The sequence below is a fragment of the Channa argus genome, chromosome 16 (assembly GCF_033026475.1).
Source record: "Channa argus isolate prfri chromosome 16, Channa argus male v1.0, whole genome shotgun sequence".
NCBI lineage: Eukaryota > Metazoa > Chordata > Actinopteri > Anabantiformes > Channidae > Channa > Channa argus.
In genome coordinates, this window is record NC_090212.1 from 605,113 (window position 1) to 628,875 (window position 23,763).

The 23,763-nt window shown below is 40.3% G+C and overlaps 2 pseudogenes; one reads left to right on the plus strand and one right to left on the minus strand.

Annotated features, from left to right (window-relative positions):
* Positions 1-950: 950 nt before the first annotated feature.
* On the minus strand, positions 951-1,998 carry LOC137101965 (uncharacterized; annotated as a pseudogene).
* A 14,964-nt stretch (positions 1,999-16,962) lies between these two features.
* Positions 16,963-17,747, plus strand: LOC137101712 (uncharacterized; annotated as a pseudogene).
* Positions 17,748-23,763: the final 6,016 nt, after the last annotated feature.

Here is a 23,763-nt window from a genome sequence, read left to right on the forward strand (position 1 = left end):
CTATACCATGGAGATCACCTCTGCTGGTTTACTGCCTTCTTTTTCAGAGGGGCAACACTATCGAGTATTGTACGTAGTGAGGCTGCAGAATTGTCAACAAGATAATCTACTTGTGCAGGAGAAACATTAAGGAGACTACTTTCCATTGTATTAACATATGGTGAAGCAAATGATGAAAAAATAATTTCTTTAAATTTGTTGACAGCTTTTTCACTTAAGCATCTGCTATAGTGGAATTTTTCCCTAACTGCTGTATAGTCCGTTATTGTAAATTCAAATGTTATTAAAAAATGGTCAGACAGAATAGAGTTGTGAGGAAATATGGTTAAATTATCCATTTCAATTCCATACGTAAGGACAAGGTGTAACGTGACTAAAACAGTGAGTGGGTTTATTTACATTTTGGGAAAAACCAATTGAATCTAATACTGAATTAAACGCAGTGCTCAGGCAGTTACTGTCAGCATCTACATGAATGTTAAAGTCACCCACTATAATGACTTTATCTGTACTAAGCACTAAATCAGATAGAAAATCAGAAAATTCAATCAAAATCTCTGAATAAGGGACTGGAGGACGGTACACGATAACAAATAATAGTGGTTTTTGAGTTTTCCAGTTTGGGTGTGAAAGGCTAAGAGTAAGGCTCTCAAATGAGTTATAACTATGTTTAGGTCTAGGGTTTATTGATAAGCTACAATGGAAGATTGCTGCAACTCCTCCACCTCGGCCTGTGATTCTAGGAACATGATAATTAATATGACTTGGGGGGGTTGACTCATTTAAACTGACATATTCTTCCTGCTGCAACCAAGTTTCAGTGAGACAAAATAAATCGAATTGATGATCACTTATTATGTCATTAAGTAACAGATATTTAGAAGAGAGAGATCTGATATTTAATAATCCACATTTAATAGCTTTGGGGTTTTGTTCTGTAAGAGGAGTAGTCTTAGCTTTTCTTAGGTTATCATGATTAACTCCTCTTGTTGTCATATTTACTTTATGTAATTTAGGTCGGGGAACAGACACAGTCTCTATAGGTATGTGGGAGTTGTGGGGGGGTGACGGTTGTAAGGATACTGCAGAGAGGCGTGTAGGACTGGATCTCTGCATCCTAGGCTCAACTCTGGATTGTCATACTTTTGGTTGTTTAATAAAACCAGCCATATTTCTGGATAAGAAAGCTGCACCATCTAAAGTAGGATGGATGCCATCTCTCCTAATCAGCCTAGGTTTTCCCCAAAAACGTTTCCAATTGTCTATGTAGCCCACATCGTTTGCTGGACACCACCTAGACAGCCAGCGGTTGAATGACGACATGCGGGTGTACATGTCCTCACTGCTCAGATTTGGCAGGGGACCAGAGAAAATTACAGAGTCCGACATTGTTTTGGCAAAATTAGACACCGATTCAATGTTCATTTTAGTGACCTCCGATTTGCGTAATCGGGCGTCATTAACTCCCACATGAATAATAATCTTACTGTATTTACGTTTATCCTTAGCCAGGAGTTTCAAATATGATTCAGTGTCACCCGCTCTGGCCCCAGGAAGACATTTGACTACGGCCGCTGGAGTCTCTAACTTCACGTTTCTGACTATAGAGCTGCCAATTACCAGAGTTGGTTTCTCAGCGGGTGTGTCGCTGAGTGGGGAAAATCGATTAGAAACGTGAAGCGACTGGTGGTGAACCATGGGCGTCTATTTAGCATTAGATCTCTTACAAACCGTCATCCAGCCGGACTGGCTTCCCGGCTGCTCGGGAACTGCCGGGGGACAGCTAGCAGGGGCTACGCTAGGTCGGCCCGCACCAGCTACCAGGACCTGACTAGCTGAATTGTTTTCCATGGTGCGGAGCAGTGGTTCCAATTCCGTGAGCCTCGCCTCCAAAGCTGCAAAAACCTTACACTTATTACATAAACCATTATCACTAAAGGAGGAAGAGGAAAAACTGAACATGAGACACACCGAGCAAGTGAGAGAAGGAGAGACAGAGGGAGCTTTAGCTTGTTTTGTTTTGTGAGAGCAGGTGCTTGTGTAATACAAGCGTATGTTACGACTAAGTATTAATTATTGTGTGAAGAAATCACTTATTTAAGTAAAAATAACAGCTCAAACAGTCCTTCGGTAGAAACCCAAGAGTGTGCAGAAACAGGAAGTGACGCAATAACGCACGAGGAGCAGGAGCAGGTGATGACCACATAAAAGTGTGTCAGCGTTCCAGTAAGAGGACATAGTCCTTTTACCCCAGAATTCTGACTTATGGCTGGGTCTTTGATCACCTCTTGGACAGGGTTCATCTAAAAATTGAAAGAAAACAGAACATGCTTCTTGTTGCTGGAAGTCATTTATGGATGTCTTACAGATTCTGCAAAATTTCTTCACTGTGAAGCCCTCATGGAATCCACGAACTTATACATTTTGGTTATTTTGTCTATGTCGGCCAACATGGGCAGCAGGGGCCTCACAGGGACAGGATATTCAGTCTACTGGAATCAGAGCAGTGCAGGAAGAAGTGTCAATGCTGCCAAAAAAGAGAAAAGAAGAAAAAAAAAACCATTTAGGTGGCTGTGGATGAAGACAAGTGATCTGTGGGTGTAGTGGCCTACTTGGACAAAAGCAGAGGACTGTTCACGCACCAGCTGCGTGTCTGCCAGGTGAGGGTGTCTGATGATCTGATCCTGACCTGAAACACCTGATGACCTTGTGTTTATCAACAATGATGTGTTCAATTTGCCTGACTCTAAGTTTCAGAAATATAGACCTGGACATTTTCATAAAAACAAACAAATAAATAAATAACTGTTAACACTTGGTTGCAAATTATTTGCTGTCGATAAATTCTGGGACTACCAACTTCACAGGTTTCTTCTCCAGTGAAGAACGCTAAACTCTTTAATCAGCAGTACATAATAATGTACATAATTACACAGAAAATGTTTTGTTTGCCATGCCGACAGCATAACACCATATATCAACCATGCTTCACAGTTGAAGAGGTATGCTTCAGCTCCTGAACAGTTCTATTCCTTCTCTAAACCCCTGTCTTCCCATTTTTCAGAATTAAGTTTATCTGTCCATAAGGTAATGTGCCAGAGCTGCACTGGGTTTTTTTTTTTTGCACCTTACTTGGCCACCACTAATCAGGCCATCATGTTATTAAAACATGCCCTTCATGTTAATAGCAATCAAATTTTTACATTGTCATCTGAAAGATAGCCTGTTTTACTAACATACTTTAAGCACACTTTTTTGTGGTGGTGTACACAGCCAAAATGACTGTAAAACAGTCCAAAAATATATGGAGCTGTGTATTTTATATTCTCTATAAGTTAAAGCTTCAAGCTAAGAAGTTACCTTTTCCTTTACCCTTTGCTATCTGCAGAGACTTGGCATTTTAAAGGATGGACTGGAAATATCCTTCTTTCTGAAGCAGTAAGCCATTAGCGCAAAGTCATTTTAAACAATTAGAATGGAGTCTTGGTGTAGTTAGTGTCCTAATTACTGTAGTTTGTAAATTTGTGTTAAAGGTCTGGCTAGCAAGTCTCTGAACCAGTATAGCAATACTTTGTGATTGATACCACAGTTCTGTGCAACTGTGTGCTGGTTTGTTATTATTTATTGAATTCTTTACTTTTTCAGTGAGGTTATTTGAATAAATCTGTGTTGTTACTGAACTGGGTTTTTGTAACAGACTGAAAGTTGAATTAATGTTGCTTTTTGGTAAATAAGTCTTCTGAATGTAGGAACAAGATCATTTGTGGGGTTATTTAAAGGACACTCTACAGCATAATTTCTCTTTTCCAGAGGTAATAAAGTGTCGAGGTCATTAGCATTCACTTTATTACTTAGGTTAAACTCTCATTGATTGTTTTTTTCCTTTCCATCATCTGGAGTGGGGGCTGTGGGCCTTGGGGGCCAACTCTGGAGGCAAATGAAAAATGAAATGGTAATTAAGTGCAAGATGGAGGCAGAGCAGGCCTGTCAGCAGGGAGAGATTGAGGAAGTTAAAGCATTCAGTTTTAGAAAGAGGCAGCACAGCAGGAAATCTGGAGGCACAGTGGAGCCATTGTTTCACTGGTGGCACCTCTCAATAAAGCCTGGCTAATTTATTTTAAGACTCTCATTACACGCTCAGATCCTCACAGGTGTGGATATGTTAAATGTGAAGCTTTTAACCCTGTTGGGGATACCGCAGGCCTGTCCCTAGTCCCCTGTGCAGCAGAGAACTCAGCTGTCCACACAACCTAACTGATGATTCAGCTGAAACACAGACCACATGACAATATACTAAAGTAGCAGTACAGTTATAAATTATCAAAACCAACAATCAAATAACATAAGTCTGAAATTATAGCACCACCTCCCCCATCAGAAACTTGTTCCATTTTTTACTACTTACTAGTTCATTAATTATTTTACTAAATATGATCAAATGTATTGGACTCATAAAGCATTTTAGTATTAAAAGAATTTATGAGTCCACTGCCCTCTCCTTGAAAACTGGAAAAAATATACTTTACAGCAACATTAAATCTCAGAAATTTAATTTGCTCAACTAATTTACAACCATATATACATCAGGAATAAAACATAACACTACACAGATTACATTTTTATCAACTTAATGAAAAATCATTAATTACCATAACCAGTCAACGCTTATCAGTAAAATGTTTTCCATTTTACATCTAGTTTAATAATGAAAAAAGATGTATGGAGTGACACATTCACCATAAGGGATAGCAGGCCTACCTATTTTTTTATGTATATGTGGAAATAAGTCTGAGGAAGGTGGGTATTCAGAAATACAAGAAATCGTGACTTGTTTTTAAATCAATTGAAATGAATGGAAACATATTTGTGGAACGGACCATTGTAAAAATAGGAGTAAGCTAGAAATGGCAGCACAATGTATTTTAAAAGAAACTGCAAGTGAAAGCACGCCACAAGTTAATGGGTCATTGTAGCAGTTCATCTTTGCAAATCCTTATGTAAGAGGGGAAACTTCTATATGAGTAGAAAGCTAAAAACACATGGAGACAGTCATAATGTTTTGGTTATGTACAAATGATTTTTAAATGTGTGCAGCGATATGAGCATTCAGGTTATAGACAGGGTCAAGATGTATGTTTAACTACTGTATACAGATTGTTCTAGGAGTTTTAATATGAGATTAATAGTTTTGGATGGGTTCTACTGTTTGAGTCACCACAGAGATTTGGATAGAAAATGTTTATGATTGAGGTTAAACAGTCTTAAGTTTGCAGTAAGGTCCACTGGGCTAAAGACAAATTCAACAGAATAATGTATTTTTCTTCTTATTATTATTATTATTAATATAATTGTTGTGAAAAAAAAAACTATGGTTACGTATTGTAACCCCAGATTCTATGAGTATAGGCATAGCCCTCTAAGGGCTGTTGCTGTTGGGGTTATTGGGGTGAAGATTTTGCTTTTGCACCCAGCGCAGCACTGGGCTCGCTCACTCAGGTACGCAAACAAATTATATAATACTGGTTTGACCTGAGTTCTCCCAGTAAGCCAGCATTTTTACTTCAGCCGACTTGGGTGGAAGCAGTCCGGCCAACAGTTTAGAGGGTTACGCCTATACTCATAGAATCTGGAGTTACAATGACGTAACCCCAGACGTTCTATTTCGCATAGGCTTCACCCTCTAAGAGCTCTTGCTATTGTGATTAGGGTGAATGAGCTGGATTTGGTGGATTTGGAGAGATGTTGGCTTCCGCCAATTTTTCTCCAATGACCTGATACAGACACATCCCACAACACTGGAACAGTACTGTGAACACTGATATGTGTGATCACTCTGCCAATCTCATCAGACAGCTCAGCGGTGAGAGCACCGGGCTGCGCTGTGATGGAGGAGACAGAGGACGAGCACAGCGCCATTTTGTTAATGGTGGCTGCTGTCTGAGCAGAGCACTGGTTTGCACGGTCAGTGGGAATGGGTGGTGGCCTGGTACCATGTAGACAGCGGAGTAGGCCAGCGTCTACGATTAATGTTGCCTTGGGAAGCAAGATAGAGGCTAGACTGTATTCTAGCGGTGGAACAGCAGGAAAACCACGCTCGATTTCTCAGTGGACTCTGGAGAAGGCGTCATATTGTGAGACTGGCGCCCTCAGTCTTCCTGGGTGTTGGCGAGCCTACGAAAAGAAAGGGCGCAGGGCCAGAAAACTCGGCCAGAGAGAGAGACACTTGGTCTCTTACTCTATGTGTCTCAAACCATATGGTTGGAGGCTGGGGTATTGACTTCAGGTCAGCAGCTCTCGTCATTATCTGCGGGAGGTCCCGGAGAAGAGCCTGAAGGGGTGGCGTGCCTCTGTGCTGACAGTGCCTCTTGCTCGCCTTCGTATTCCACGTCTTCCAATGGGAAGAGGGTAGAACCAGGAGGGGAGCCAGCAATGGAGGGAACATTGCTCAGAGGACTCTTGCCCTGCATTGTGCTCCTCAGGCAGGGAGGGTCTGGGGTGTCACCCAAAGGTGAAGGCGAGCATTTCACCTGGCTAGCATCATCATGGTCATGGTAGTCTTCCCCCTGGAGCATCACAAAAAACGTGCACAGCAGGGGCATGTAGACCGGGGAGTGAGAGCTAGCCTACATTAGATGACCTACAGCGTCGTGGTGCAGGATGGGATGCAGGAACCGCCACTAAAACAGTGAAATGAACTCTTCATCTTCTTCTTGATTATTCGTAGTGACAGCTTCATACGCTGAAGCAGTCACTACGAATACTGCTCACTAAAAAGGGGAGCAGAACTCAGGCCAAATCGGTATTATATACTTTGTGTGTGGACCTGAAGGACTCAGTATAAGTAAATCTTCACGAATGCGCATGTGCACGACCTGCTGGTTGACTTGTCCCAATAGGCTTATCCTTGGCATGAATAGATTTAATTCATTTCTGCATTAAAATTAGAAAAGATGAAAATACATAGTTTGAGTAGTTACCCCATCTATATGTCAAACTGATACCCATATAGCTACTGATGGGTCATGTCAGGAATTTGGTGTGTGTGTGTCTGTGTGTGTGCTTACAAATTGAATGACAAACAATGGTTAGAAAACGGGTACAAAATCAGAAATTAACCTTGAGCTAGGCTGTTTAAACTGCCCCTTTACAGTGGCAGCTCAACTGCGCAGTTGACCCTGTTTTCTGAAGAATCATAGATACAGTATATATTTTATTTTCTGATTTATGTCCATCAACTAAAATATGATTGCTAGGGCATCTAGAAATGATATCTAAAAAAAAAAAATCACCTCAACTTTCACACCTATTCCATGTTATTTCTGAGGAACTGATAAGTTTAGTTTAAGATAAGTTTTTAGAGTTTTTACTACTGCAAAAGAGTGGCAAAAAAAGGTCAACCATGTGGTTACAATGCCACTTAAAGTGCTAAAAGGAAAGAGAGACAGAGAGAGAGGTAGAGACAGTTGGAGTAATGTCAAGTTTTAAACAAGTAGTGCACAAAGATAATTAAACAAACTCTGCTGATGTTGACCATACAGTATGATTCTGTCCAGAACAACGAACTTGACCTTGCTTGTTATATCAGTTTATTATGTATCTATTGTAAAGTTGTTGTGGACATTTCCTCACGGATGGTAACACTGGCTAGTTAACTATTTGTAGTACCTGTGTACTAGTGTGTTAGCTGTTGAGGGTGACTGTGGCGCAGAGGGTAGACCAATGTCCACCAATGTCCCAGGTACTGGTTCGATCCTGCTCTGTTCACATGTCAAAGTTTCCTTCAGCAAGACACTGAACCCCAACTTAGGTTCTCCCAGTGAGTCTTGACCAGACTCACCCCATTGGTGTGTGAGTGTGTGTGATTATGAGTGTGAATGGGTGAATAAGAAGCAGTGTAAAGCGCATTGAGTACCAATAGGTAGAAAAGTGCTATGTAAGTGCAGACCATTCATGTGAAATCATCTACACAGGCCTGGGCCCCCTGGTGCTACAAGCTAAGCCAGCTAAACAATAAAGTAACTGAAAATGCTAGAAATATGCACCAGAGTAACTGATCCAATCAATTACATTTGGAAAGAAATGGAAATGTAACTAGGAAATTACTTTGTTTTTCCTAGCATCAGTGAGACAGAGGATACACCAGCAAGTGGCTCTTTGTGCTTATAGGTTAGAATAGAAGGAGTGAGCAGAAAGGAGAGCTCAACTGTGTCCATAGAGAGGGGAAGGCACAAACACCAGCAAGCAGCAAGACTTGTTTTTCTGAACTTTCTCTGACATGCCCGATGGGGAATCATTCTTGGCCCTCAGCTTTCAACTCCCCAGTTGAAATTATGCTGTTATTTACTGTATTATTGAGATGATTACGTAATAGGCAATGTATCACAGAAATTGTACAGAAATTATTGCACTGCAAAGTTCATATAAGGGGAAACCATGCTCATGGCTGCAGAAGCTGTACTAATTGGTGAAATGCAGAATGTTTGATGAAGGTGTTTTAAACTGTGCGCCTTGGAGGACTATGATTCTGCAAGTTTCTAGCCCAGAAAAATACAACAATTAATGTTACTAGTGTAGTGATACAGCACACAAATAGGTTATGGCTGATATGAATGTGTTCTACTATCTGGGCCTGAGTAGAAACCTTTTAAGACATCGTCTATAACTCAATTGACTGTTTCAGAGCAACCTGTCATTTTTTCTTGATGCCCACAGAGGTTGTTTGTCCCCTACTCTACTCTCACTTTGACCCAATGCACTATTTGTTGAAATACAGCTGCCACATTGGGAGTGAATAGTGTAAATATTAAGATTCAGTCATGTGTTCACTACAACCACTAATGGTCTGCATTTATATAGCGCTTTTCTACCTATTGGCACTCAAAGTGCTTTACACTGCTTTTCATTCACCCACTACACTCACAATCAAACACACGCAAATGGGGGAGCTGCTATGCAGCTGGCCAACACTCATTGGGAGCAAGTTGAGGTTTAGTGTCTTACTCAAAAGAGAAAATGGAAAAGAATAGTCTTTATTGTCGTTATGCACAGGTTCGGCTTCTTTCTCAATGTAAAATGGTAATACTAAAATGCAAAATAAAGATACAATTAAAAATAAAAAATAAAATGGCAGTAGAATTAAAATTGAAATAAAACCAGTCATATAAACGAGATATAAAGGAATGCAGGAGTAAAGTGGTCTCAGCAGTATAATTAAATTTTAGGTCACCAGTAGTTTAAACCAAATCACAGCATCTAAGATACAGAAGCAGATGTACAGCAGTAACAATTACATTCAATTTTTAATTTAACTTTATTTATATAGTGCCAATTTACAACAAAGTCATCTCAGGGCACTTTACAGAATAAAGTCAAGATTACAAAGAATATAGAGATAACCCAACAATTTCCCCTAGACCAAGCCATAGGCAACAGTGGAGAGGAAAAACTCCCTTTACGGAAGAAACCTCCAGCAGAACCAGGCTCAGGGTGGACGGCCATCTGCCTTGACCGGTTGGGGTGAGTGGAAAGGGGAGAGAGAAAAGAACAGAGCAACAAAAACCAACAACAAAACACGGGCAGGTTGGTAGGACCAGTAGCTGCACGGTGGAAGACACACATCTTCAAAGCCGGGGACACCTGCAGAAAGGGACACAGAGAGGGGGACAGAGAAGGACAAAGACAACTACTGGAGAAAACACAAAGAGTTAATGACGTACAGTAGTGACAATTGTGGGGTGAGAGGAGAGGAGAGAGGGTCAAGAGGAGAAAAGTAGCTCAGTGCATTGGGGGGTGGGTCCCCCAGCAGTCTAAGCCTATGGCAGCATAACTATAACTAACTATATGCTTTATTAAAGAGGAAGGTTTTGAGCCTAGACTTAAAAGTAGAGAGGGTGTCTGCTTTCTGAATCTGAACTGGGAGCTGGTTCCACAGGAGAGGAGCTTGATAGCTAAAGGCTCTGCCTCCCATTCTACCTTTGGAAATTCTGGGAACCACAAGTAGGCCTGCATTCTGAGATCGAAGTGGTCTACTGGGATGATATGGTGCTATGAGATCTTCTATATATGATGGAGCCTGACCATTCAGAGCTTTATGTGTAAGAAGCAGGGTTTTAAATTCTATCCTAGATTTAATGGGAAGCCAATGGAGAGAAGCTAGTGAAGGTGAAATACGATCTCTCTTGCTAATTCCAGTCAGCACTTTTGCTGCAGCATTTTGGATTATTTGCAGGCTCTTTAGGGAGTTACTGGGGCATCCTGAAAGTAGGGAATTACAGTAGTCCAGTTTTTTGGCATCACTTTGAGACAGGATGCTCCTAATTTTGGCAATGTTCCGTAGGTGGAAGAAGGTTCCAGGTTCTTATTTTTATTTGTGAGGTAAAGGACAAATCTTGATCAAACATAACTCCAAGGTTCCTTGCAGTAGTACTGGAGGCAAACTTATGCCATCTAGAGTAACAATATGGTTGGACATCATATTTCTGAGATTTTTGGGCCCAAATACTATGACTTCAGTTTTGTCTGAGTTTAGAAGTAAAAAATTGTGGGACATCCATTCCATAGATAACCAAAACACTTCTTGCTGGATTGGAGAACAGACTCGTGCGGTAAGCGTATTGCTTCCTGTTTCTGCACACTCTTGGGTTTCTACCGAAGGACTGTTTACTGATTAATTGTAGCTGTTATTTTTACTTAAATAAGTGATTTCTTCACACAAGAATTAATACTTGAGTCGTAACTTACGCTTGTATTACACAAGCACCTGCTCTTGCAAAACATAACCAGCTAAAGTTTACAAATTCCAGATTTCACCTATATTAGCTTCATTAGCTTAGCAGTTATCCATTAGCAATGGCTTCTCTGTCTCCCTCTGTCTCTCCTTCTCTCACTTGCTCGCTGTTAGGGTTTTTTAATTGTTTCCAACATTAAATGTAATGTTTGCCTGTGTGTGTAATGTAATTTATGTTTGTGATATGTGATATATTGTGCCCGGTGGAGTTGGCTGAGTTTGGGTGAAGTGTTAAGTCACTAAGACCCCGCGGGCTCCCCTTGTGCAAGTAAAAGACAAAAGTCGACTCGTTTTGTTATTTCACCGTAGTTGAACTGTATTTCCAGGTGTAATCAGAGCTGTTGTGGTTGTTAGAACCCAACATTTAATTGGTCCTTTGAGCCAGATCCCAAGTGATGGCAGTCATCGAGGAGGGAGACCACACACCGAAGTCGGTCGACTGCCGGACGTCTAGAAACGCCAGCTAAAAGACCCAGGACGTCAATTCGTGGCTGGGCCGGTGTTTTTACCTGTCCGATCCTCCCTTGCTGTGTGTCGCCCGAAGGGATCCAGGAGACAGTTCAGGTGAAATAACGCAGTAAGTAAAAGTGTGACTGTGAATTCGGAATTTAAAATTGGTGAGCTTTGCCGGAAGAGAGCATAGTTGTCTCCACTGAAAGGGAGATGAATTGACAAAGGCTTACGCCGCCATTTAAGGGGTGTGAAAAATTAACAGTGAAAGAGAACTAAAACAGTCAAAGTTTGATAAACCGGTATAGAGTGAGCAATTGCAACAATGTAATGTAATAAATAAATAAAGAATATAATAAGTAAGTAATTAGTAATAAGTAAATAATTAAGTAAATACAAGGTGTGAGTGAAGTGCACATGTGTGAGTGTGAATGCCACTTGTGAAGAAACCACCTCTGAAGGAAACCTGACAGTGTCAACGTAAGAGTGTTGAAAGTACACACAAAGAAGTGGATTTGGGTTAGGTCCTGATAAAGGCACATAACCTGTAATGGACAAAAAGTTGTCATAATGGGGAATGAGAAAAGTAAGCCTGCCTACGAGGGGGATGCAAAATATATGGATAAATTCAGTCCAGGCAGCACCAGTTATTTACCACAATGGGAAAAGAGACATCAGTTTGATGGCAAATTAATTGTTACCAATTTTCAAGCTCTAGTAGGGAAGGAAGTTAGAAGTTGAACGCGCAACGCAGACAAAGAGCAGTTAGAGAAAGAATTAAATTGTGCAAAGCTGTGGTTAGACCAAGCAAGAAAGAAGAGGTCATGCATAAATGAGGGGAAAGCACGCAGGGCAGCTGCACTGCAGGCGGCTGCACGTCTGAAACCGGATGAGGAAACAGGAACAGTTTCAGATGTAAACCGTCAGCGTAGAGAGCATGAGAGGCAGCGTCAGAAAGCTGATGCAGCTAAAAGAGTCACAGAACAAGGTCAGGGTGTAGGAGGAAGAGCTGGAGGCTCATCAGGATTTACTCCCATTGGAAGTCCGGTATCAAGTCATACGAGTCACAAACATAGTGGACCCGTACAAAATCTAGTAGCCACCGTTGCACCAGAAACTCATCCTTATATCCAAATTTAGAGGGAGCTAAACAAAAATATGGAACTATAAAGTATGATGGAGAATGTGATGGGTGTGGCCCCATGCCTCACCCACCAACAGGCCCAGGTGGAGGTAGCAAACCCACATTTCGGCATAGACTAGGATCGCGAGCGAACCATTCGCGTCTACCGCCCCTGGACAGACGCTTAATGTACTAAAGCTTGTAAAAGTTTAGGAAGCCCATATACAGATGTAGACTCATGGATAACAAATCATAAACTCCTTATGTTATCCTACAACCAAGATGGTTATGAGGTAGAAAAGACGTTCAAGAAATGTCTCACCTTTAATTGGGGAAGAGTAAAGGGTACATATACGGGAAACAATGCTGCTGGAGTAAAACTCGCAGCAGGGACTGCGGACTTACTAGCCCAGACTCAGGGGGTGTATGATCGAATGGAGGAAGCGTTTAGATGAGGTCCAGATTATGCTAAAATTTCCCAATGCAGAAAAAGGACTCGGTAGATGTTTTCGAGTACAGAGGCAGACTCGAAGAAGTTTTTAGACAACACAGTGGTCTAAATGATAATAATAATGCCAATGGCCCATACCAACAGCAACTAAAACAGGCTCTTATGAATGAGTTCCTGCCACACATTTCAGATTTCATAAGGAAGCACAATGTCAGTCATCGTACAGATGATGTTCCACACACTATGAAATATGCCCAACATGCCCAAAAAGTGATAAAAGATAAGAAAAAGAAAGCTACCGCTACAGGACAGACATTCTTTGAAGATTCATGGGAAATGGGAGAAACTTTCCTTCAGGGGGCAAGTAGGGGACATATGAGACGAGGTAGAGCGGGAAGGCGAAGTTCAGGAAGATGTAGTGCATGGGGAGGAGCTAATAGAGATCAGAAAGATGAAAATTGTTGGAACTGTGGTAAACCGGGACATCTTGAATGACACTGTAGATCCAGATGGCCTGACGAATATAACCATTATCACCAGTGAGACATTTGTCTATTCTTTCCAACTTAATGTCACAGCCTCACATAACTGTTAAAAGATGCAATATCCTGAACCCTTCTTCACTTATTCCTACTGAAGATGAGGGTAACACGCACAATTGTGTAGAGTCAACAGAAGAACAATGCAAACCCCGACAAGACCTACAAGACACTCCCTTACAGAAAGGAGAGACGTGGTTTGTCGATGGTTCATGCTCCAAGACAATTTCAGGTCAAACTCAAACAGGATTCGCTGTAGTAACAGATGAAAACATTGTGCACGCAGGAAAATTACCATCACATCTGTCAGCCCAAGCAACTTAAATTATTGCACTCATTGAAGCATGCAAAGCTGCAAAAGGGAAGTGTGTAACTATTTACACTGACAGTCAATACGTCTTTTCCACATTACACTATTTCGCTGCACAGTGGTCACGAAGAGGCATGACAACCTCTAAGGGTAAAGCAGTAGAACATGCTCCTCTGCTAACAAAATTACTAGATGCAGTGTTGCTAACACAAAAAATAGCAGTGTAAATGCGCAGCGCACACAAAAGGCACAAACCCAGTAACCAAGGGCAATGCCTTTGCAGATAAAATAGCAAAAGAGGCAGCCACAGGACTGCAAGGCACATTGACAACACCACAGTGGAAGAACCAATCTCTACCGATGTTTTGAGAGACATGCAAAAACATTCACTCAACAAAGAGAAGCAAATGTGGTTGAAACAAGGAGCTACTATCCATAATGACATCTACTACATTAACAACAAACCTATCCTTCCGAAAAATCTTTTTAAAACAGCAGCTATTTTGAACCATGGGCCTTGCCATGTCTCAACAGGAGGGAAGGTGGGGGTAGTAGAGCAGCATTTGCATGCACATGGATTCAATGCTTATTCAAAAAAATTTTGTAGAGCTTGTCTCACATGCTGTAAGCACAATGCTCAGGGTAACGATAGACCTAAGTGAGGAGAATTCCCACAAGCAGAACACCCATTCCAGTTTTTGCACATGAATTTCATTGAATTAAATAAATGCAATAACTACAAGTACTGTCTAGTGCTAATATGCCCGTTTTCTAAGTGGGTAGAAATAGTGCCAAGCAAAAATGCAGATGCACTAACAGTAGCTAAAGCCCTGTGCAAACTCATCATACCTGATCGTGGCATTCCACAAAAACTGTGTAGCGACAATGGTCCTCACTTTGTGAATAAAGTAGTCAAAAAGAAAGAAAAGAACAGCAGAAAATCTTGGAATAGAATTAAAAAACCGCTGTTCATACCATCCACAAAGTGCAGGGCTAGTGTAAAGAACGAATGGCACTGTAAAGCTAAGGTTAAGAAAAACCATGGAGCAGACAGGGAGAACTTGGCCTGAATGCATTGATCTCGTAAAACTATACATGACAATTACGCCAACAGGGAATGCCCTGACTCCTTTTGAGATTATATATGGTCGACCATTCACACTACCTGTGTTCATTGATGATTACACAAAAGCTGAGGAAGAGCACACCTTAGCAGATTGGATGCTTAAGTTATTGAAAAGTAAAGAAGTTATGAGTGCATATAATCTGCCAGACACTTTTGTTTCTTTGCAGGAAAACCAAATTAAGCCTGGACATCTGGTGTTGATCAAAGTCAAAAGGAAGTGCTGGTTCAACCTTCGTTGGGAGGGACCCTACAAAGTCATCTTGTCCACACCAACTGCTGTGAAAATTGAGGAGAGAGCCACCTGGATACACTGTAGCCATTGTAAAAGAGTGACCTCACTGGTCTGCATCGAGTAGCAGTGGAAGTCCGGCTACAAAGGGTGGGTGAATAAAACTCCTGGTCTCAAAGAAATCAACTGATCTGTGCTCAACAACCATGGCCACGTGATGGAAACTCATCCTGGCTTTCGTCCTGGCAGGTACACTCTTACTCATCTTTCAACAGAAGGAGCCAAAAGGGAACTGGTCATGAAGATGGACACACCTGCACATAGATGATGAGACTGGATGGATGTGGACCCAAAGCATCCTTGGGAAACCAACGCGTGGTATCATTATACCAAAACATTAGCTACGTCATATAATAAGTCAAGCTGTTATGTATGTTCTGTAATGCCACATTCATCAACCCAAATGTCCCTTATTGCATTAGCCATGAATTATACACAAGATGTATGTTTTGCTAATTTAGCGGCCAAAGGGACGGCAAGTGACAGCTTACCTGTAGCAGGATGCTACCAGTGGATTGCTGAAGGAAAAACTGATGCATGTAATGGTAAAAACATAACTGTAAGCAGCAATACTGGAACATGCAATAGCACAGGCTCACCATGGCAATTGACATAAAAGATTAACCATACTGTGTCTGCTCAACGATGTTTATGGTAAATTTAAATTGGACAGTAAAAGGCCACCATAGGCAACAAGTATTCACTCATATTAACAAATTACATATCTGTAACTCAAAAAATAAAACAAGAGGATTCCCATTGTGTTTTTCCCAAAAGACAGGTGGGTAATCTTACAGAAAGCCTAAGTTGTTTAACACATGAAAGTGGTCCAAATTGGGGTCCAGTACGAAGGAATGTTTTTTCTAATGGAACATTTTTAACTGAGGGAGGTTGGTGGATATGTGGCAACCATTTGGTAACACACTTTACCCGCTAATTGGACTGGAGTATGTGCCCCCATAATGGTAACAGATCACACATTTTTTATTGAGGGAGAGACAGCGCCAACATTAGCTGGAATGACAGGCCGGAAACGCAGATCGCTCAGACCCAAATTTAAGCCTCATGATGCCGTCTGGGGAAGTTACTCTCGCATTATTCCCACAAGTAGGGGTGGCGAAAAACACGTTGAGGCTAGAAACTGTTGATTACCGATTTTAAGTGTTTGTGAATTAATCTATTAAAATAGATGAAGAACAAAACAGAGAAATAGATGCCTTAAGACTCGTGACACTTCAGAACAGGATGGTATTGGACCTCCTGACTGCCTCTGAAGGAGGAGTCTGTGTCAAACTAGGAACAGCCAGCTGTACATATATACCTGATGAAGTACACACAAACATTTCTGAAGCCATGAATGTGTTAAAGGATTTGCAAAAGGTGATGTCCCAGGACCATGCCGCAGCAGAACCAAATTGACTGTCATGGTTCCTGTCTGGGTCCTGGTGGCAAAAGTTATTTAAACTGTTGACTCCATTTTTCATTAAACTGTTTGTATTTCTTTTGCTCTTTGCATGTATTATACTCTGCCTAAGATCTATGATATCCAAAATGTTAACTCAAACCTTTTCTAACTATGTACAGTTGGAAAGAATGGATGTTGAAGACCCGAACCTGGGTGAGTCCTGCAAAACATTAAAGGAAACTAACAATGGGTGCAATGGGTTTGTTAATTGTTTCCAACATTAAATGTAATGTTTGCCTGTGTGTGTAATGTAATGTATGTTTTGTGATGTGTCTATGTACTGATGATGTCATTAGTGACACCATATAGCTTTGATAGTTTGCCTTTGATAGCTGCCTTTGTAGTTTACCTTTAAAGTCTGTTAACCAGTGGTCAAGGAAAAATTGAAACGCTATACTATCCTTGGAGGTGCGGCTACGCACCATGGAAAACAACTCGGCTAGTCAGGCCCCAGTAGCTGGTGCGGGCCGACCTAGCGTAGCCCCTGCTAGTTGTCACCCGGCAGTTCCCGAGCAGCCGGGAAGCCAGTCCGGCTGGGTGACGGTTCATAAGAGATCTAATGCTAAACAGACGCCTGAGGGTCACCACCAGTTGGTTAACGTTTTTAATCGATTTTCCCCACTCAGCGACACACCCGCTGAGAAACCAACTCTGGTAACTGGCAGCTCTATAGTCATAAAAGTGAAGTTAGAGACTCCAGCGGCCGTAGTCAAATGCCTCCTTGCGGCCAAAGCGGGCGACGCTGAAACTCCTGGCTAAAGATAAACGTAAATACAGTAAGATTATTATTCATGTGGGAGTTAATGACGCCCGATTACGCAAATCGGAGGTCACTAAAATGAATGTTGAATCGGTGTGTAACTTTGCAAAAAGAATGTCGGACTCTGTAATTTTCTCTGGTCCCCTGCCAAATCTGACCAGTGACGACATGTACACCCGCATGTCATCATTCAACCGCTGGCTGTCTAGGTGGTGTCCAGCAAACGATGTAGGCTACATAGACAATTGGAAACGTTTTGGGGGAAAACCTAGGCTGATTAGGAGAGATGGCATCCATCCTACTTTAGATGGTGCAGCTTTCTTATCCAGAAATATGGCTGGTTTTATTAGTCAACCAAAAGAATGACAATCCAGAGTTGAGCCTAGGATGCAGAGATCCAGTCCTACATGATTCTCTGCAGTATCCTTACAACCGCCACCCCCCCACAACTCCCAAATACCTATAGAGACTGTGTCTGTTCCCCGACCAACTAAATTACTTAAACTAAAAACGACAACAAGAGGAGTTAATCATGATAACCTAATAAAAGTTAAAACTACTCCTCTTACAGAACAAAGCCCAAAACTATTAAATTGTTAAACATCACACACCGATTCAACGTTCATTTTAGTGACCTCCGATTTGCACACAAATCCTCCATGCACACAAAGGTTAGCTATGGAGTTCCACAAGGCTCTGTGTTAGGACCAATACTTTTTACTTTATATATGTCTCCTTTAGGCAACATTATTAGAAAGCACTCTTTGCTCTAACCACTGCTATGCTGATGATACCCAGCTATATTTAATCAATTCAATTAAATTCAACACTGCACTACAACACTACAACACTGTGCACAGTGTGAGTGTGTGTGGGATCCTGGGTTCTCCTCTCACTTAGCACTAACTAAATATGAGAAGTTGCAGCTGAATGTTTCCCACATAAAAAAAAAAAAACTCTTGGTTTAGTTTCTGCTGCTCCATCTAAGCTGGACATCATGGAACAAGAGCTTCAGTGACATATCATGTTAGTGTTAAAGAAAGCATGTAGCGAGTGTTTGAAATATCCAACTGTGCATTAGCAAGTGTGTTTGATGCTCTGCACACCAGGCTCCTCACAGAAGTAATCATCCTGTTGTCTGTAGGTTGCCCTGTGGCTCTAAAAACTCCATAAGGCGTGGAAATTCAACATTTTTGACCACAGAGGTGAAGTGAAGAGTCTCCCACAAATCAATAGTATCTCCTTCATGCCCCTCGATGCATAGACTAAGTGGCAGTGAAGAGGAATTCCCTTTAACAGAAGAAACATCTGACAGAACCATGATTGGGGTGGGTGGCCATCTGCCTCGACTGGTTGTTGTAAGTGGAGAGAGGAAAGTCAAGCAGACCAACAGGAAGCAACAACAAAACAGGCTGGAACCACATGTCTTACAAATCTGGGAAGACCAGCAGAAGGGAAGAGCGAGAGAAAGAAGCACAATTATGGGAAAAAGAAGACACAAAGTTAATGAGGTGCAATCCCTGAAGTTTGACTAATTGATTTGTTTTATCATGTTTCAGAGATAACTATAGTTGGATCTGTGTAGCAATGAACATTTATGGGGTGCTTCTTAATAATGTTGCCTGAGGGAGATATTAATAAAATGAAAAGTACTGGTGCTGGCACTGAACACTGTGCTTGGAAGATTCATCATTTACAGTTAGTAATTTAGCATGTACAGTAGCCTCCAGTCATATGTCCCTGAAGTAACTGCTCAATTACATGCATGTTCAGTCTGCAAAGATTCTTTGAAATAGTGCAGAGAAGACAATGCCATGTGCGTAAAAAGTTTCTCACTTTTTAAGTCGTGTTGCAGATAATGTTAGTACATTTAGTCGTTTTAGTAATTTATCAGAGTGAGGTACGTTAGGGCCTAGAAGGTGCAAAAATCTTCTCAGTTTGTACTAAGACACTGGCAAAAAATAGCAATGAAATGTTTATATATTATCAATAAAGGGTTCTGCAGTAATCCATCATGTTCTTCTTTGAGCTGTTTTAAATTGACTTTAGATCGATGTTGTGCAAGAAGTTTTTTTATTCATTTCTTATGTTAAACAGACAAAAGCATTGTACTTACAACTGAGTGGATAAAGGATTAATACATCCTTTAATAATCAGTAATAGAGGCGTTAAATACACTTTATAAACCATATATGAATTGTGTCTTAAATGTTACTATTGCCTATTTGTCTGCGTCTGTACTTGTGCTTCTCACAACTATGCAACTGTGGCGCAGGAAGCTGGAGCAATAGTGTAAAGCCCTTTGAGTGCCAATAAGTAGAAAACCAGTGACCATAAGTGACCATTTACCATATATCTAGAAGTTTTAGATGCAATAAGAAAAGGCCGCCTCATTCTTATTCCATTCTCTAATGTAGATGCAATTATGGTATATCCCCTAAATAAAGTTGGTAAAAAAGAACTCCCTTTCAAAACTAATTTCAAGATCAAAAGTACACACACATTCACACACAGTACTGATGGAACTAAAATAGTCATCTGACTTGTCCCCTTTGGCTCAGTGACAGGAAGCTGTAATGAACTCAGACCCCAGCTAATAAATGTCTTCTTTATTGCTTATAGTCAGTGCAGTTTTATTTGTGGAAATAAACGGGACCATGACAGTAAATCATTTATCATGCTAGTAGCAGAAAAAACAATGTTGCTGCAATTTTATTTGATTAGATGTGATTTGATTTGGTGGAATTATATTGACGCCTGTGGGGTAAATTGGCTGCCACATACAGTATAATTGAGAGAGGAAACAGAAACTATGTAAAAACAGAGGATATTATGTTAATGCACAAAACACTCCATCCTACATACTGTAAGAGCATTGTTAACTGGTTGTAAACAGACTATTTAAAGATTTAACTATTTTTTTAGCAAAAACCTGTAAGTTTGATTTTTATAGAAGTATATAATTTCAGTTGTGGAAGCAGAGTCCAAATCCGGGGCTCAACTCTATTGTGGGTTATTGTACACTTTAATGATGACCATAAAAGAATGTTATGCATGCTGTTAATATAGTAAGGAAGTACTTGTGTGCTGTTGTCACTGTTTGTAGTGGGGTTTTTTTTATAATGTAATTTATCATCTAATGTAACCTTACCCTGAAGTTGTTTTCTCTAACCTCGCAGATTTTGTGTTTATAAAGTCAAGTTAGAGTGTCCCCGAGGAAGTCACTGAACCCCAACTTAGTTGCTTTTGGTGACTGTAGGCCAGCTTCATAGGAGCTCACCCCCCCCACCGGTGTATGAGTGTGTGTGTGATTGTGAGTGCAAATGGGTGAATGAGAAGCAGTATGCTTTGAGTGCCAATAGGTAGAAAAATGCCATATAATTGCAGACCACTTACCATTTAAACTCAAGCAAAGTTAAATCAGCAAATTATCTGGAACTGAACAGACCACCTTACAAAGACATACTGACCTCATAGACTGACTAAGAGGACCATATATAATGGCTAATAAGACCATTAATAAACCCAGTAGTAACTGGATAACAACAACACCTGTAAAAACAACCAATTTTACAGTTATTCTCAGTTATGTAGAATTAAACAACTGTCTAAAAGTAAAACAATCTATTTTTAAATTAACAGAATCACCAAAATAAAAATGAGGCAGGTGCTTGGTACAGTGCAACTGCCACTTTTGGTATTTAACTATTTTGTTTCCAGGGGTCCATTGTTTGCCCAGGCCCAACAAGATGTCCCACAGGCTGGTTAATATCATAGCCTATTTAAATGGGATGAGCTGAGTAATTAGTAAAAAAGTGATAACAGTAAAGATAGGTCTTGGTTAACAAACATTTTCTCATCTTCTCCTGACAAACTTCTGAAAATGCACTCCAACCTGTGCTTTGATAGCAACTGTGTGAATAGGAATAATAGGAAATTAAAACATGTCAGACTGATTTGTGAGAAAATTATATCTTCTGTGTTATAAGTGTGGTAAAGTTCTGTTTTTCATGTACTGTGTCTATTTCTATTACAGGCAGTTTACAGTGTTTTGATATATGACCACATTGCAAAATTGCTTTGCAATTTCAAAGCAACAACTCTGAATCAGGAGAATAACCCAGAAAATTATTTTTACCTTGATCTTTAGACTTTGGGACGGAGGTGGAAGCCTGATAAAAATCAAGATGGCTGCTCAAGAGATACGTGTTAAAATATTTACACACATGCATTTAATATATTTTGAATTGATTATATAGAATGTAGTGTGTAAAAAATATAGGGTTAATGTGTAGGTATATTTTTTAACTAAACAAACTTTTTACTGTTAATTATGTTCTTTTAGTTCACAATATAACATAATAGAAATACAGTAGTACTTATTTACTTCCTTGATAGGTCGGTATCTGGATCCAGGGTTGGTTTATAACAAGACTAATACTACTACTTGTTTTATCTCAACTTGTTGTTTTCTTTTCTTTTTTCTGGAAAGGTAGTTTTAATGGGATTGGGAAACTAGTTGTAATGCTTTGGATTTAGCTATTATGTTGGCTACCACTTATGCTAACCAGCATGCCAGGCGTTTACACTGCTGATATCTTTGACAGCTGTCACCAGATGTGGAAACAAATTCTCCTCCAGTTCATACTATGATGATGAGCAGGCTATTAGCAGCTGAAACATGTTCATCCTAGTGTTTAGTGATTGAGGTGTTAGCTCTGTTAAGGTGGATTTAGAATTAAGTTAGACTAGTTAGTTAAACTAAAAAAAATGGCAATTTAAAATTCTTGAATATGGGAAAATGGGAATGTCCATAGGGGATTTTTTTATGGGGGTCACATAGACAAAGTTCTTTATAGAAAATCCACTAGGGAAACATATCCCCTCAACGGTTTAACCTCCAGTATGTACGTTTCTCTTTCTAAGGTGCTTGAAAGTGTTCTGCTGTGTCCTCCTTTCAGAAAACCTGAAAATCAATCATCATGTCTATCTGAGGAACCAGTTGTATGGATATTTCAGTCTGTGTTTCCTCAATTTATGGTAGTGACTAGTATGACTACTGATTAAGTCAAAGGAGCGTCAACAGAGGGCCAGAGGGCTAAATTATTTATGTAACTATGAGGGTCCTTACCGACGTGTGTATGTGGATTTTCTTAAAGACCTTTTTCATCTGATAAAGTTAGGTTTATTTTTATTTTTAGTGTATTGCAAGTCAGCAAACACAAAACCAATCAGTATGGGCCAAATCTATATGGAGGAGGAATCAGGAATTGTTAGGAATGTGGGTTGACTTGCTTGGAGAAAGAACCACAGGAATTGAAAGATGGATGGTCTATGGAGTAATACTGCTAAAAGGTTAGAGTACTAATATTGGTACCTTAAAAAAAGTGGATATTTTTGCACATCAACATACATTTATAAATGTGCATAAAATGTATACTATCAAAACAAAAGCACTGCTTTTCTTTTGATTGGTATACATTGGTATACATTTTGCTCCACAGCTCCCTAGATGTAATTAAATACCAAGGGAATATTTTCTTCAAAGTGTTTAATGTGCATTTGTGTTGTGATCAACGGTGTTAAACGGTTGAGACATTTTGGTCTTGTTCTCTCATACATGGGGTATGTGTTGTGAAAGCGTTGTGTACAGGAGTGGCCATCACGGTCTCTGGCCCCTGTTCGTGTGTGTTCCAAAATAAACTCAGCTATCTCTTGTGATGGGGATAGCTGTAAAAAGGCAAGAGGTGTTTGGTCACCGCTTCCTGTTAACCAGCTTCAGACACTTGGGGTCATGCAGTGTACGGGGCACAAGTGCTCTCTCTTCCACCTGCCTTTTTGGGAAGTTCACTCCCATGTTTGCCTTAGCCTTAGCTTTAGCTTCACCACCTCCCGCAGTTAGCTCCCATAGTTGTGAGTTGCTAAAATATTTACAACTCAGTTTATTTGTTATATGTTGTATTGTATGTAACTTTTTATTTAGTTAGGGAGGTGGAATTTTGTGGAGGTGGAGGTGGAACAGTCTGAACTAATCTAATAGTAATTTGCTTACAAGATAGGATAGCAATGTTTTGTCTGATTCTTTAGCTTTGTGATTTAGTAATGGGTAAAATGTAACACTTCTTACTTTCAAAATTTCAGTTAAAAAGTGTTGGGTTTCCAATATTAGTCCCTCGCTATTATGCTTCTAAACTCATGGCATCCATTGGCTGTGGAGAAAATGCAACTATTTTACATTGAGTCTTTTGGCTGTTTCAACACAGGCTACCACAGGTGTCATATCTCAATCAGTACACAGCAATTCAAAGGGAGGTCTTAAATGGTTTGAGTAATTCTTGTCCAATAGGAATGTTTGTATGTGCCCTGATAATTTCTCATTTTCTGTTGGCCCTGTTTAATCAATGGTGTTAAATAGGGTCATGTCTAGTTCTCTGTTATTTTCTACAGTTCAGTTTAATTATCAA